The 13,070-nt window shown below is 42.1% G+C and overlaps 1 non-coding gene and 1 pseudogene across 1 annotated transcript; both read left to right on the top strand.

Moving 5' to 3' along the window:
* Nucleotides 1-8,679: 8,679 nt before the first annotated feature.
* Nucleotides 8,680-8,741, top strand: LOC123636225. Its single transcript, XR_006734421.1, has one exon. It is a non-coding gene; the product is annotated as a U7 small nuclear RNA (small nuclear RNA).
* Nucleotides 8,742-11,362: 2,621 nt separating this feature from the next.
* Nucleotides 11,363-11,762, top strand: LOC123634312 (annotated as a pseudogene).
* Nucleotides 11,763-13,070: the final 1,308 nt, after the last annotated feature.

Raw genomic sequence — 13,070 nt, forward strand, 5'->3', positions numbered from 1 at the left:
AACTTTGTAACAAGGTGTTCTGCTGAGTCTATTCTCACCTCTCTAGCCACTCCTTCTCTGACTCCTCTTTCTCCACCCACTCCCTAAAACGTGGGTGCTCCCCTAGTTTCTGTTTTTATCCCTCTTCTCTCCAGACGTGCTCTCCCTGACCTCATCCCTAGCCTTCGACTCCTTTCTTGCTAGGAAGTTGCCTCTACGTGCACCTTAAAGCTGATTTTAGCTACGCTTCCTTACAGTTTTATTTCACAGCTCCTTGTTTTGTTTCAATTTTAAAGTCATTGTTTATTCAAGACAAGGAATCTTGGCAGGGGCAAGGATGAACTAGACCCCCAAGGTCCCCTCTGAGGCTCTCTGAATCTAGGCTTATGATTCCAAAGATGAGACTCTAACTTGGTCACTTGCCTCCAGCTACTTGGGAGAAGAAAATTAATCTCACCCTCCCCTGAGCTCTTAAGGCACTTGGGCTGAGTCTCTGTTTTAACACATAAGACATTCTACCTTTTATTACGATTTCCTGTATACATGTCTTATCTGACCCTTTTGATTATAAACTCCTTGAGGGCAGGGTCCACATCTTGACATCTTTGTCTCCTGCCCTATGCCACCTAGCACTATGTCCTGCCAATAATATGCCCTTGGTCACTGAATCTTCCTTCGCATTAAACTCTCTTCTAAACCCTATGTCTGATTCAGCTATTATTTAGAAAATTTACTCTGTAACGTCAATGTCCAGCTCAAAAAGATTCACTGGTATTTTATCAGCTACAGAATAAAGATCAAGCCCCTACATTGACATCCAAGGTTTGCCAGGATGTGCCTCAATTTAACCTTCCCATTCTTATCACCTGCCACAGCCATTTTCCTTGTTTGGCCTTTACACCTTTCTTCCATTACTCCTCCTTACAAATCTCTGCCTGCTGAAATTGTATCCAGCATTCAACGCCTTCATTACAGTTTGTGGCCTGAAGGAAGACTTCAGTTGCCATTCCTTCCAAAAACCTTGCTTCTTCAGCTCAGCTGAAAGCAATCTCACGCACTCCTCAACACCTTCAACACTTTCTTTCAGCCTCTTTATACCCCTGGTCTCCATACTTGATGCAGCTTGGATATCATGTCTAGATGTCTTACCCCTTCCCTCCAACTAACAATGGAATATGTTACTGACCACTTGTACAAAGTGAGGAAACTCAGGGCAGAAACAGTGTTGGTCTTTTTATCCCCCACTAGCATTTACAGGTATACCTCGGAGACATTGCGAGTTCACAATATCACAATAAAGGAAGTCACACAAATTATTTGGTTTCCCAGTGCATATAAGCTATGTTTGCACTATACTATAGTCTATTAAGTGTGCAATAGTATTGTGCCAAAAAACACAATATATATACCTTAATTCAAAATACGTTATTGCTAAAAATTTTAATGATCATCTGAGCCTTCAGGGAGAGGTAATGTTTTTGCTGGTGGAGGTTCTTGCCTTCATGTTGATGGCTGTTGACTGATCAGGGTGGTGGTTGCTAAAGGTGGGGTAGCTATGGTAATTTCTTAAAAACAAGACAACAATGAAGTTGGCTGCAACATTGACTCTTCCTTTCATGAAAGATTACTCTGTAGCATGCAGTGCATTTGGTAGCATTTTACCCACAGGAGAACTTCTTGCAAAATCAGAGTCAATCCTCTCAAATTTTGCCACTGCTTTATCAACGAAGTTTTTATAATATTCTAAATCCTTTGTTGTCATTTCAACAATGTTTACCAGGAGAGGTTTCTATCTCAAGAAACCATTTTCTTTGCTCATCCGTAAGAAGCAAATCCTCATCCGTTCAAGTTTTATCATGAGAGTGCAGTAATTCAAACACATGAATTTAATTCATGAAATCAAGCAATTCAATCAAGTCACATCTTCAGGCTCCCTTTCTAATTCTATAATAGTTCTCTTGCTCTTTCCACCACATCTGCAGTTACTTTCTCCACTGAAGTATTGAATCGCCTCACAATCATCCATGAGCATTGGAAACAACTTCTTCCAAACTCCTGTTAATGCTAATATTTTGATCTTGCACGAATCACAGATGTTCTTAATGGCACCTAGAACAGTGAATCCTTTCCAGAAGGTTTTCAATTTACTTTGCCCATATCCATCAGAAGAATCACTATTCATGGCAGCTATATAGGCTTAAAAATGTATTTCTTAAACAATAAGATGTGAAAGTTGAAATTACTTCTTGATCCATGGGCTACAAATGGATATTGTGTTAGTGGGTATGAAAACAATGTTAATCTCCTTGTATATCCCCTCAGAGCTCTTAGGTGGTCAGGTGCATTATCAAGTAATATTTTGAAAGGAATCTTTTTTTCCAAGCAATAGGTTTTTTTTTTTTGAGACAGAGTCTCACTCTGTTGCTCGGGCTAGAGTGCTGTAGCATCAGCCTAGCTCACAGCAACCTCAAACTCCTGGGCTCAAGCAATCCTTCTGCCTCAGCCTCCTGAGTAGCTGGGACTACAGGCATGTGCCACCATGCCCCAGTAATTTTATATATATATATATATATATGTACATAGATAGATAGATAGATAGATAGATGTTGTCCAGCTAATTTCTTTCTATTTTTTTAGTAGAGACAGGGTCTTGCTCTTACTCAGGCTGGTCTCGAACTCCTGAGCTCAAACAATCCGCCCACATCGGCCTCCCAGAGTGCTAGGATTACAGGTGTGAGCCTGTGAGCCACCATGCCTGGCCTGAGCAATAGGTTTTAAGAGTGTGCTTAAGATATTCAGTTAACCATGCTATAAACAGATGTGCTGTCATCCAGGCTTCATTGTTCTGTTTATAGAGCACAGACAGAGTAGATTTACCATAATTCTTAAGGGTCCTGAGGTTCTCAGAATGGTAAATGAGCATAGGCTTTAACTTAAAGTCACCAGCTGCATTAGCTCGAAACAAGTCAGTCTGTTCTTTGAAGCCAGGCATTGATTTCTCCTCTGTAGCTATGAAATTCCTAGATGACATCTTCTTTCACTATAAAGCTGTTTCATCTACATTGAAAATCTGTTGTTTAGTGTGGCCACCTTCATCAAAGATCTTAGCTAGACCATCTGGATAACTTGCTGCAGCTTCTCAATCAACACTTCCCTCACCTTGCACTTTTATAATAAGTTATGGAGACAGCTCTTTTCTTTAACCTCATGAGCCAACTCAAGTTTGCTAGCTTACAACTTTTCTTGTAGCTTCTTCACCTCTCTCAGCCTTTCCAGAATTGAAGAAAGTTACCACTTTGCTCTGGATTAGGTTTTTTTTTTTTGAGACAGTCTCACTCTGTTCCCCGGGCTAGAGTGCCATGGCGTCAGCCTAGCTCACAGCAACCTCAAACTCCTGGGCTCAAGTGATCCTTTTGGCTCAGCCTCCTGAGTAGCTGGGACTACAGGCATGCGCCACGATGCCTGGCTAATTTTTTGTATATATTTTAGTTGTTCGGCTAATTTCTTTCTATTTTTTTTTTTTAGTAGAGATGGGGTCTCACTCTTGCTCAGGCTGGTCTCGAACTCCTGAGCTCAAACAATCCACCCGCCTCGGCCTCCCAGAGTGCTAGGATTACAGGCATGAGCCACCGTGCCTGGCCTGGATTAGGTTTTGGCTTAAGGAAATGTTGTGGTTGGTTTGATCTTCTACCCAGACCACTAAAACTTTCTCCATATCAGCAACAGGGCTGTTTTGCTTTCTTATCATTTGTGCGTTCAGTGGAGTAGCACTTTTCATTTTCTTCAAGAATGTTTCCTTTGCATTCATAACTTGGCTAACTATTTGGCACAAGAGGCCTAGCTTTTGGCCTATCTTGGCTCTCAAAATGCTTTTCGGGGTAAGCTTAATCATTTCTAGCTCTTGATTTAAAGTTAGAGACATGTGATTCTTCCTTTTACCTCAACACTGAGAGGCCATTGTAGGGTTATTAATTGGCCTCATTTCAATATTGTGTCTCAGGAAATAGGGAGGCCTGGGGCGGGGTGAGAGAGAGAGAACTGACAGGTTGGTGGAGCAGTCAGAACACAAAACATTTATTTGTCAAATTGTCAAATTCACTGTTTTATGTGCATATAATTTGTGGCACCTCAAAACAATTACAATAGAAACATCAAAGATCACTGATCACAGATCACCATAACAGATGTAATAATAAGGAAACAGTTTGAGATATTTTGAGAATCACCAAAATGTGACACAGAGACATGAAATGAGCTCATGCTTTTGGAAAAATGGCGCTGGTAGTAGACTTGCTTGATGGAAAGTTGCCAAAAACCTTTGATTTGTAAAAATTGCAATATCTGTGTAGTGCAATAAAACAAGGTATACCTGTAAATACTTTTGAATGAATGAATATGAGTTACTCTGTAGAATAATCCTTTGAATCTTCAAGTGACTAAATCATTCCCAAAGCTTCACTTATAGTTAGTAAGGGGGAGGGGCTTGAGGAGGAAAGACAAAAAAATACTGATATTATCAATTAGATGATCTTTTGTGACCCAGTCTCCAAGAAAGAACTGGTAGGAAGAGGCATAGACACTAACATTTATTGAGCTCCAGCAAGAATCTAGGATACATTTAATGTCTCATGTAACTCTCACGTCAACCTAGTGAAGTAGGCTATTATGTCTCCATTTGAGTAATGAGGAAACTGAGACTGAAGAGGTGTGTTGGCCAAGGTCAGACAGCTTAGTAATATGCTGAGTAAGGATTCAAACCCAGTCAGGAATGACTCCAATGCAGAAACTCCACCACACCAGTGATGAGAAAAGGACATGAATATGTAAGAAGCAGGCTGGCACAAGAGCTGATGCTTAAAGCTGATATACTAATTGGGAGTGAGAAACCTAACTGTCAAGTGGCCTATAATTGATGGCCAATGCATCCGTCTTTGTAGGACGGCCTCCATAGGAAGCCAAATTATCCTCTGAAGGTGGCTAGGGCAGCTGGAATCTGAACAAAAGGAACAAGTGAAAAGTTGAATCATTGAACTGGCTCTACTCATGGCAAATCTGCTGGTCAGGGCTCCAGCTCCTTCTCTGACTCTTTCACTCAGTAATTATTTACCATCTAGTGTGTCCCAGGCACTGTGCTTGGCTCTGGAAATTCAGTGGTGAAACTACCAGCCCAGCGGGGTATGGCAGGGTGCCAGTGGCTGGGCACATTCCTCCCCTCCCTCATGCCTTGTATTATATTTTTGGTTCAGTGAAGATCTCTTCCTCCTGTTGCCATACTCTCTCTACTCTTGCATCAGCTTCATTGAGGCCATTGATTGGCCAAAGCTATTTTTATTCCTTAATCACACTGCAGTCTCAAAGATATGTCTAGATTGAGTTTGAAATGTTTTTGAGATTTCTTCAGCTCAGATCCTCTCTCAGATTATGATCCTAATGGGATTCTCATCTATTCTGTATTCATTCTTCCTGAATTAATTTTCTAATCCCAAATCCTGGGATCACTTTATTAATGACCTTGTACCAGGGCCATTTATCACCCCAGATGCCATTTTCTAAGCTCTTCTTATTTTCTTTTTCCACCCCTCAATCTCAGAACACAATCCCCCCCCCAGGTTTCAGTAAAGAAGTTCCACTCCAATTGGTTTGATAAAGCCAAAGACAATACCCCCTACCAGGTTTCAGTAAAGAAGTTCCACTCCAATTGGTTTGATAAAGCCAAAGACGACCCACCTGCAAAGCCTTATTCACACATTCATTCAATTACTCATTATGCAGGCATTGTGCTAGGTGCTGAGGGAAGTCCTTCCTGCACAGAGCTGACAAGCCCTGAGCTGTCAAGCTATTATACATAATCAAAATTGAAATTGTCCCCTGGAGTTGTGCATTAGGGGGCAGGACAACCACAGACTCCTGGAAACAGAGCCAACTATCTCCTTAGAGCACTTCTCAGGAGTCTGGCAACTCAGGTGCTAGTTTTTAGCCATGTGACCCAAATTGAATTTTTTTAAGCTCTTAGAATCTGTTTCCTTATCTCTAAAACAAAGGCATGGGCCTGTAATCTCAGCACTTTGGGAGGCCAGAGGCCTGAGGATTGCTTGAAGCCAGGAGTCAGAGACTAGCCTGGGCAACATAGCATAGCAAGACCCGCTCTCTAAAAAAAAGAAAAAATATATATATGTGTATATATATATAGAGAGAGAGAGAGCGAGCGAGCGAGTGAGCTGGGTGTGGTGGTGGTGCTTGCCTGTAGTCCCAGCTACTTGGGAGGCTGAGGCAGGCACACTGCTTGAGCCCAGGAGTTAGAGGCTGCAGTGAGCTATGCTGGTTCTACTGAACTCCAGCCTGGGCGACAGAGCGAGACCTTGTCTCTTAAAAAAAAAAAAAAAAGAAATTGAAATTTGCTCTAACCTTCCAGAGCCACTAATGGAGAGAACTGGTATTGGGCAATGCATGTAATTCGCTTTCCTCCATTACATACTGAGGACAGAAACCTTCAGATTTGGAAAAGTTCACCCCTTTTAATAAATAAAATATTAAAACTAACCCACTGGGTGGTTTGGGGCAAATTTCTTAGTTCCAGTTTAGTTTTGTTTTTTTTCCGGCTGAGTGAGCCCTCAACGCCCCCTGAAGGCCAGACCCTGCTACAGCTCAGTCAGAGTGAACCTGGAAAGGGCTGACCCAAACCGTTTTGAGTTTATAGGATTGTCACGTACCATGTCACCGCCTCTTGAAAAGAGACCAGGCAACAGTTAAGTAAAGATCGTGTGGTTGTTGAAGATTCGCCCTGCTGCCAGCAAAGACCAGACTCACCAAAGACTTCACAGGCCGAATGCACTTCCCATTGCTTACTCCCTGTCCCAGAGACAAGGAATTTGCCCAAGGTCCCCCAGAAAGTTGGCCACAGAGTGGAGACTAGAATCTTGAAGTCCGGGCCCCGAGTCCAGGACCATTTACACCTTAACAGGTTGCCTCAGGAGCCTCACATTTCCAGAGAAAACAACTACTCCCTTTTTTTCTTGTCTCCCCCCACGGCTCCGCCCCAGAGGCTCTAAACATCCCAGACGCAGAAAGTCACCCTGAGGCCTGATCCTGAAGCATCGCCCCTGGCCCTTGCCACCACCCTGTCTCAAGCCTCCTTATCCTCGAACTTCCGTACCCTCACCCTCTCCAAAAAAAGGCTAGACTTGGTATCGAGATATCGGAATTGAAGTTTCCAGTTCCAACCCTGTGAGAACATGTGCAAGTCACTTCACTTTTCTCAACCTCAGTTTCCTGCTGTGTAAAATGGGGCACCAGTCACCTGCACGGGGCTGTTGGGAGGAGAAGAACTAATGCACACGAGCCCTTAACAAGGGTTAATGCAGACTAAGTGCTCAATAAACTGTAGTTATTATTTTGTTACTATTCTTATTTCAAAACTCAGTGACTGGCAGATAGTGGGTGTTCAAGAAAGGTGGTTATAACCATTAATATTTAAATGTTCGGAGCACGGAGCCTGGCATTTAGCAGCAGCTTAATAAATGGTGGCCGGGATTGTTTTTTGACCCGTGAGCGCCCAGTACGGTCTCAGACCAAACGTCTCTTCAGCGAAAACTGCAGCTCGCACTTTTTGCTCAGCAACAGGCTCCTCTTTCGTAAACCGCGGCGGCCAATGAGCAGGAAGAAGAGAGGGTTTCTTGGCAGCCAATAGTAGCCCTCAGCTGCACGCCGGATAGGCGCAGGCGGGTTGCCAGGCTGATTACACAAGCGAATCCCCGCGGCTGTTTGATGGGCGGGGAGTGTCTCCGAATTCTCCTGGCTCTGCCTATCAACCGGGCTCTGATTGGTGTGAACTGCGGCGGGCGGCCCCGCCTCCGCAGGAGGGAATCGGGAATGCCTCGCCTGCTTGTCATTTTTTCATTTTTTTCCTTTTTCTTCTTTTCTTTTTAAAATTTAATTGTATTGCGATAAAACATACACATATAATTTATCATCTTTACCATTTTTAAGTGTACAGCTCAGTGGTTATAAATACATTTTATATTCTTTCCCCCCATCGCCCTCCTCCCTCTAGCCTTCCTCCTCCTCCTCCCAGCTTCTGGTAACCACCAATCTACTGTCTATGTTCATGAGTTTTTCTTCTTTTATTTATCTTATTTTTAATTTCTTTTTAGAGACAGGGCATAGCTCTGTCACCCAGGCTAGAGTGCAGTGGGGTGATCATAGCTCAGTGCAACCTGCAACTCCTTGAGGGCTCAAGTCATCCTCCCCAGGCCTCAGCCTCCGGAGTAGCTGAAACCACAGCCAGGTGCCACCACATCCGGCTAATTTTCTTTTTCATTTATTTTTTTTGTAGAGATGGGCATCTAACTATGTTGCTAAGGCAGTTCTCGAACTCGTGGCCTGAAGTGATCCTCCCAGCTAGCCTCCCAAAATGCTGGAATTATAGGCACGAGCCATTTAAGACTCTTGATGCTAATTGTAAAACCTTAAGCACATTATTGATTGTTTCCTTGCACATTATTGATGCCAAAGTTGGGCCTGGCACTGTGCTTGGGCGAGGGTGTGCGTGGGGCGGGGATTGGCAGAGTACAGAAGTACAATGCCCAAACTCTGGCTGCCAGGATCAAACAGGTCATGAGACAGAAGGAAATATAAATAGCTCAGATAAATAAAGACATCCGAAAATACTCTGAGCAAGTGACTACTGGGCACAAAACTCTTGAGTGTTACAGGTCTTTTAGAATTTGTCTGGCAGGTTTTCTGGTTTTCACAGGAAAGCCCTCTATGCAAAATTTATTTATTTTTTATGTTAACAATTATTTTATTTAGATAGAAGACACATTGGTATTCAAATTTTCTACATGTTTGAAGATACACAGTAGCACTGCACTTCTGAAAAAGCCACAATAGCTCTCATAAAGATTGTACTAAGGGTTTTGTTTAGAGCCTTACTAACTCTTTAAACACAGTTCTTAATGAAGTTTATCTGTTTTTTTTTTTATTTCAGCATATTACGGGGATACAAATGTTTAGGCTACATATATTGCCTTTGCCCCACCTGAGTCAGAGCTTCAAGCGTGTCTATCCCCCGGACGGTGCACACTACACCCATTAGGTGTGAATATACCCATCCCCACCTCTCCCCTCTCATCTGCCCAACACCGATGAATGTTATTACTATATGTGCACTTAAGTGTTGACCAGTTAATACTAATTTGATATTGAGTACATGCAGTGCTTGTTTTTCCATTCTTGTGATACTTCACTTAGAAGAATGGGCTCCAGCTCTATCCAGGATAATACAAGAGATGCTAGATCACCATTTTTTTTTTTTTTGGCTGAGTAGAACTCCATGGTATACATATACCACATTTTATTAATCCACTCATGTATTGATGGGGACTTGGGTTGTTTCCACATCTTTGCAATTGTTAATTGTGCTGCTATAAACATTCTAGTGCAGATGGCTTTTTTATAGAATGTCTTTTTTTTCCTTTGGGTAGATGCCCAGTAATGGGATTCCTGGATCAAATGGTAGTTCTACTTGTAGCTCTTTGAGGTATCTCCACATTAGTCGCCACAGACGTTTTACTAGTTTGCAGTCCCCGAATTTTTTTTTTTTTTTAAATAAGGAAAAAGACCTTTCTGGCTCGCATTGTCCTGGTTGCACTTGGACATGCAATGGATCATAATTTGGTTTGTTAATGTATATTATTCAGTCCTCTGGGTTTCAATTGCTTACTAAGATTTAAAAATTGAGAGATTTCACATAAAGTCTCCAATTCATGAATTCTCTTAGAAAACAGGCAGATCTGGCAACACCAAGTCTGCATTCCAGGGGCCATCAGCCAGACTTAGTAACTGGGCTTGTCTTCTCCAGGTCTCAATTCCCATAACAGTAACAAATGGGATACTTGACCCATTTACCTTACCCGCCTGGCCTCTGTAGGAACCTCAGTTTGAAGCTCCTGGACAAGGTCAAGATTTCTTAACATGGCATTCAAAGCCCCATGATAGTCTTGTGTCTTCTTTTCATCCCTTACTTCCTTCTACTCTTGCTCATCCCTGCTCACATACACCCTTGCTCAAGGTCAGAGTGTAAGGCAGTGGCAGAATGAGGATTAGAGCCAGGATTTCTCATCTCATCCAAGTTCTTTTAACTACCTCATTTGGTTTTTCATTCATTAACTTGAAGTATTTATTTTTCTTGGTAAGACCAGGCCAAAGTCAGCCAATTTGCATAAATCCAAATGGAATGGAATGGAGAGTCCAGAAATGGAAATTTTGCTACAGGATGTGCAACTTCATACACACCTCTCACCCCATTATTTCCTATTTCTCTCCTCCTTGATCACTCTGCTCCAGCTATGCTGGCCACTTTGCTGTTCTTTGTCTATGTCAAACCACTCTTGTCTCAGAGGCTTTGCTGTTAGACCTCATCTTAGAATGCTCTATATCTTCCTAACTCATGTTATTATATTATATCCTAAGGCATCTCCTTATCAGCTAACTCTATATATAATGTGACAACCTTATCAGATCATACTATATAAAATAGTTTACCTCCAGCCACTTTATGTCCCTTTACCCTGCTTTAATTTTCTTCCACCTAACATGTATACTTACTTCTTTATATTTTGCTTCCCTCACATTGTGTAAGCTTCAAAAATGATTGATCACGTCACTGCACTCCAGCCTTGGTGACAGAATGAGACCCTGTCTCTAAAAATAAAAATAATAAAAAATAAAATTAAAAACCCCAAAGGATATTATTAAGAAAGTCAAAGGCAACCCAGTATGGAAGGAAATTTTGGCAAATTATATATATGATAAGGATCTAGTATCCAGAACATGTAATAATTATTATAACTCAACAACAAATACACAAACAACCCATTAAAATAGACAAAAGACTTAAATAGCTATTTCTCCAAAGAAGACATATGAATAGCCAATAAGCACGTGAAAAGACGCTGAACATTATTAGTTATTAGAGAAATGCAAATCAAAACCGTAATAAGATACTACTTTGTATCCACTAGGATGGCTAGAATCAAAAAATCAGATATAATAAGTGTTGGCCAGGATATGGCAAAACCAGAACCTTTGTACATTGCTGGTGGGAATAAAAAATGCTGCAGTTGTTTTGGAAAACAATTTGGTGGTTTTTCAATGATTTAAACATAGCATTACCAAATGACCCAGCAATTCTACTCCTCGGTATGTACCCTAGAGAAAACAAGTCTTCAAACAGATACTTGTACATGAATGCTAATAGCAGCACTATTCACAATAGCCAAAAGGTGGAAACAACCCAAATGTCCCTCAGCTGATGAACAGATAACCAAAACTGATATATCCATGCAATGGAATACTATTTGGCCATGAAAAAGGAATGAAGGTGATGGCTTTAAGGTTACTTCATGGAGCTGAAGGGCTGGCTGTGCAAGGCCCTTGAGAGCCTGTGGTCCCAATGCGCCTGCTGCGGTGTGCTCCCTGGTGTCTCGAGGTGGTGTTCCTACTGATGATGAGCCGGCGACTGAGCAGGCGACTGGGCCGGAGACAGAGGTCTTGATGGCTGCATGGAAGGGACTGGACCCATACAATATGCTACCCCCAGAGGCAGCTTCAGGCACCAGGAAAGACCCTAATTTAGTCCCATCACTGACAAGCAAATAGTGGGCTGTATCTGTGAAGAGGACAACAGTGCCATCATCTGGTTCTGGCTGCACAAAGGCGAGACCCAGCAATTCCCTAATTGTGGAACCCATTGCAAACTGGTGCCCCACCAGTTGGCACACTGAGCCCCTGCACTAATTTACTCAAAATGAAATATGTTGAAAGGTTTCTTCTTTCTGATAAAGACTAGCCATTGCTTGGCTTTTTCTACTATAAAAAAAAAAGGAATGAAGTACTGATACCTGCTACACTTTGGATAAACCTTGCAAACATTATGCTAAGTGAAAGGAGCCTGACATAGGTCGCATATTGTATGACTCCATTTATATAATACATTCAGAATAGGCGAGTCCATAGAGACAGAAAGCCAAGTAGAGGTTGCCAGGGGCTGAGTGGAGCGGGGAATGGAGAGTGACTGCTTAATGGGTAGGGAGTTTCCTTTTGGGGTGGCGAAAATGTCTTCAAAATAGATAGAAATAATGTTTGCACAACATTGTGAGTATACTAAATGCCACTTAATTTTACACTTTAAATGGTTAATGATTAATTTTGTGTTATGTGAATTTAATCTCAATTAAACAGAGAGAGTGGTGAGCAATGAGAAATCTGTGAAATATGTGCTAACTGTGAGGATGTGCCAGGTGGCACTAAATGAAGTGGTGGCATGCTCCATGCTGCTTTGTTCCTTTGCCTGTTCCCAAGACTTTTGCTCTTTCCAGTGCTCGAAGTATGGATTCCTGGAGGTATGGTATAAGTGGTTTAGGTATTTTATGCTCTAACAAAGGATTGTACCTAAAAAGGAGAGGGAAGGGAGGGAGAGAGGGAGAGAGGACTGGAAGAAGGAGAGAGGAAAAAGAACCAAGGAATAGGACACAGCAATTAAGCTTGCATGGGGCCAACCCAGCCCTTGGAAAATTGATAGAATCAACCACACTATCGCCTCCTCCCTGATCATTCCCTCCATGCATCATATGGTCTGAATTATTGTCAATTCTCCAATAACCCATGGTCTCTCTCAGTTCTAGCCTTCTTCAAATGCTGTTACTCAGCCTTGAATGCAACTCCCTCCCTTTTACCTGGCCACTAGTGCATCTCTTCCACCATGAAGTCCCTTTGAGACCCAGGTCTGGGTGGAGTGTCTGTCCAGTTTCCTTCCACAGCACTTTGTACTCACCCCCATTAGAGCACTTCCCACATTGTTTAATTCCGTTTAATCACTTGTCTTTCCCAATAGGCTGTGTGTTCCATAAGGACAGAAGCTATGATTATTTTGTTGTATCCCCAGTGAATACCAGGCACCCAGCATATAGTAGACATTAAATATAATTTCACTGAGTGCATTTTGTAAAAAGATGAAAATGGAATATGTAGAATATGCAACAATGCATATCCAAAAGTAGGGGAAAGGCCCCAGGTCCTCTTTGTGGAAATTA

This window comes from Lemur catta, chromosome 3, assembly GCF_020740605.2.
Source record: "Lemur catta isolate mLemCat1 chromosome 3, mLemCat1.pri, whole genome shotgun sequence".
Taxonomy (NCBI): Eukaryota; Metazoa; Chordata; class Mammalia; order Primates; family Lemuridae; genus Lemur; species Lemur catta.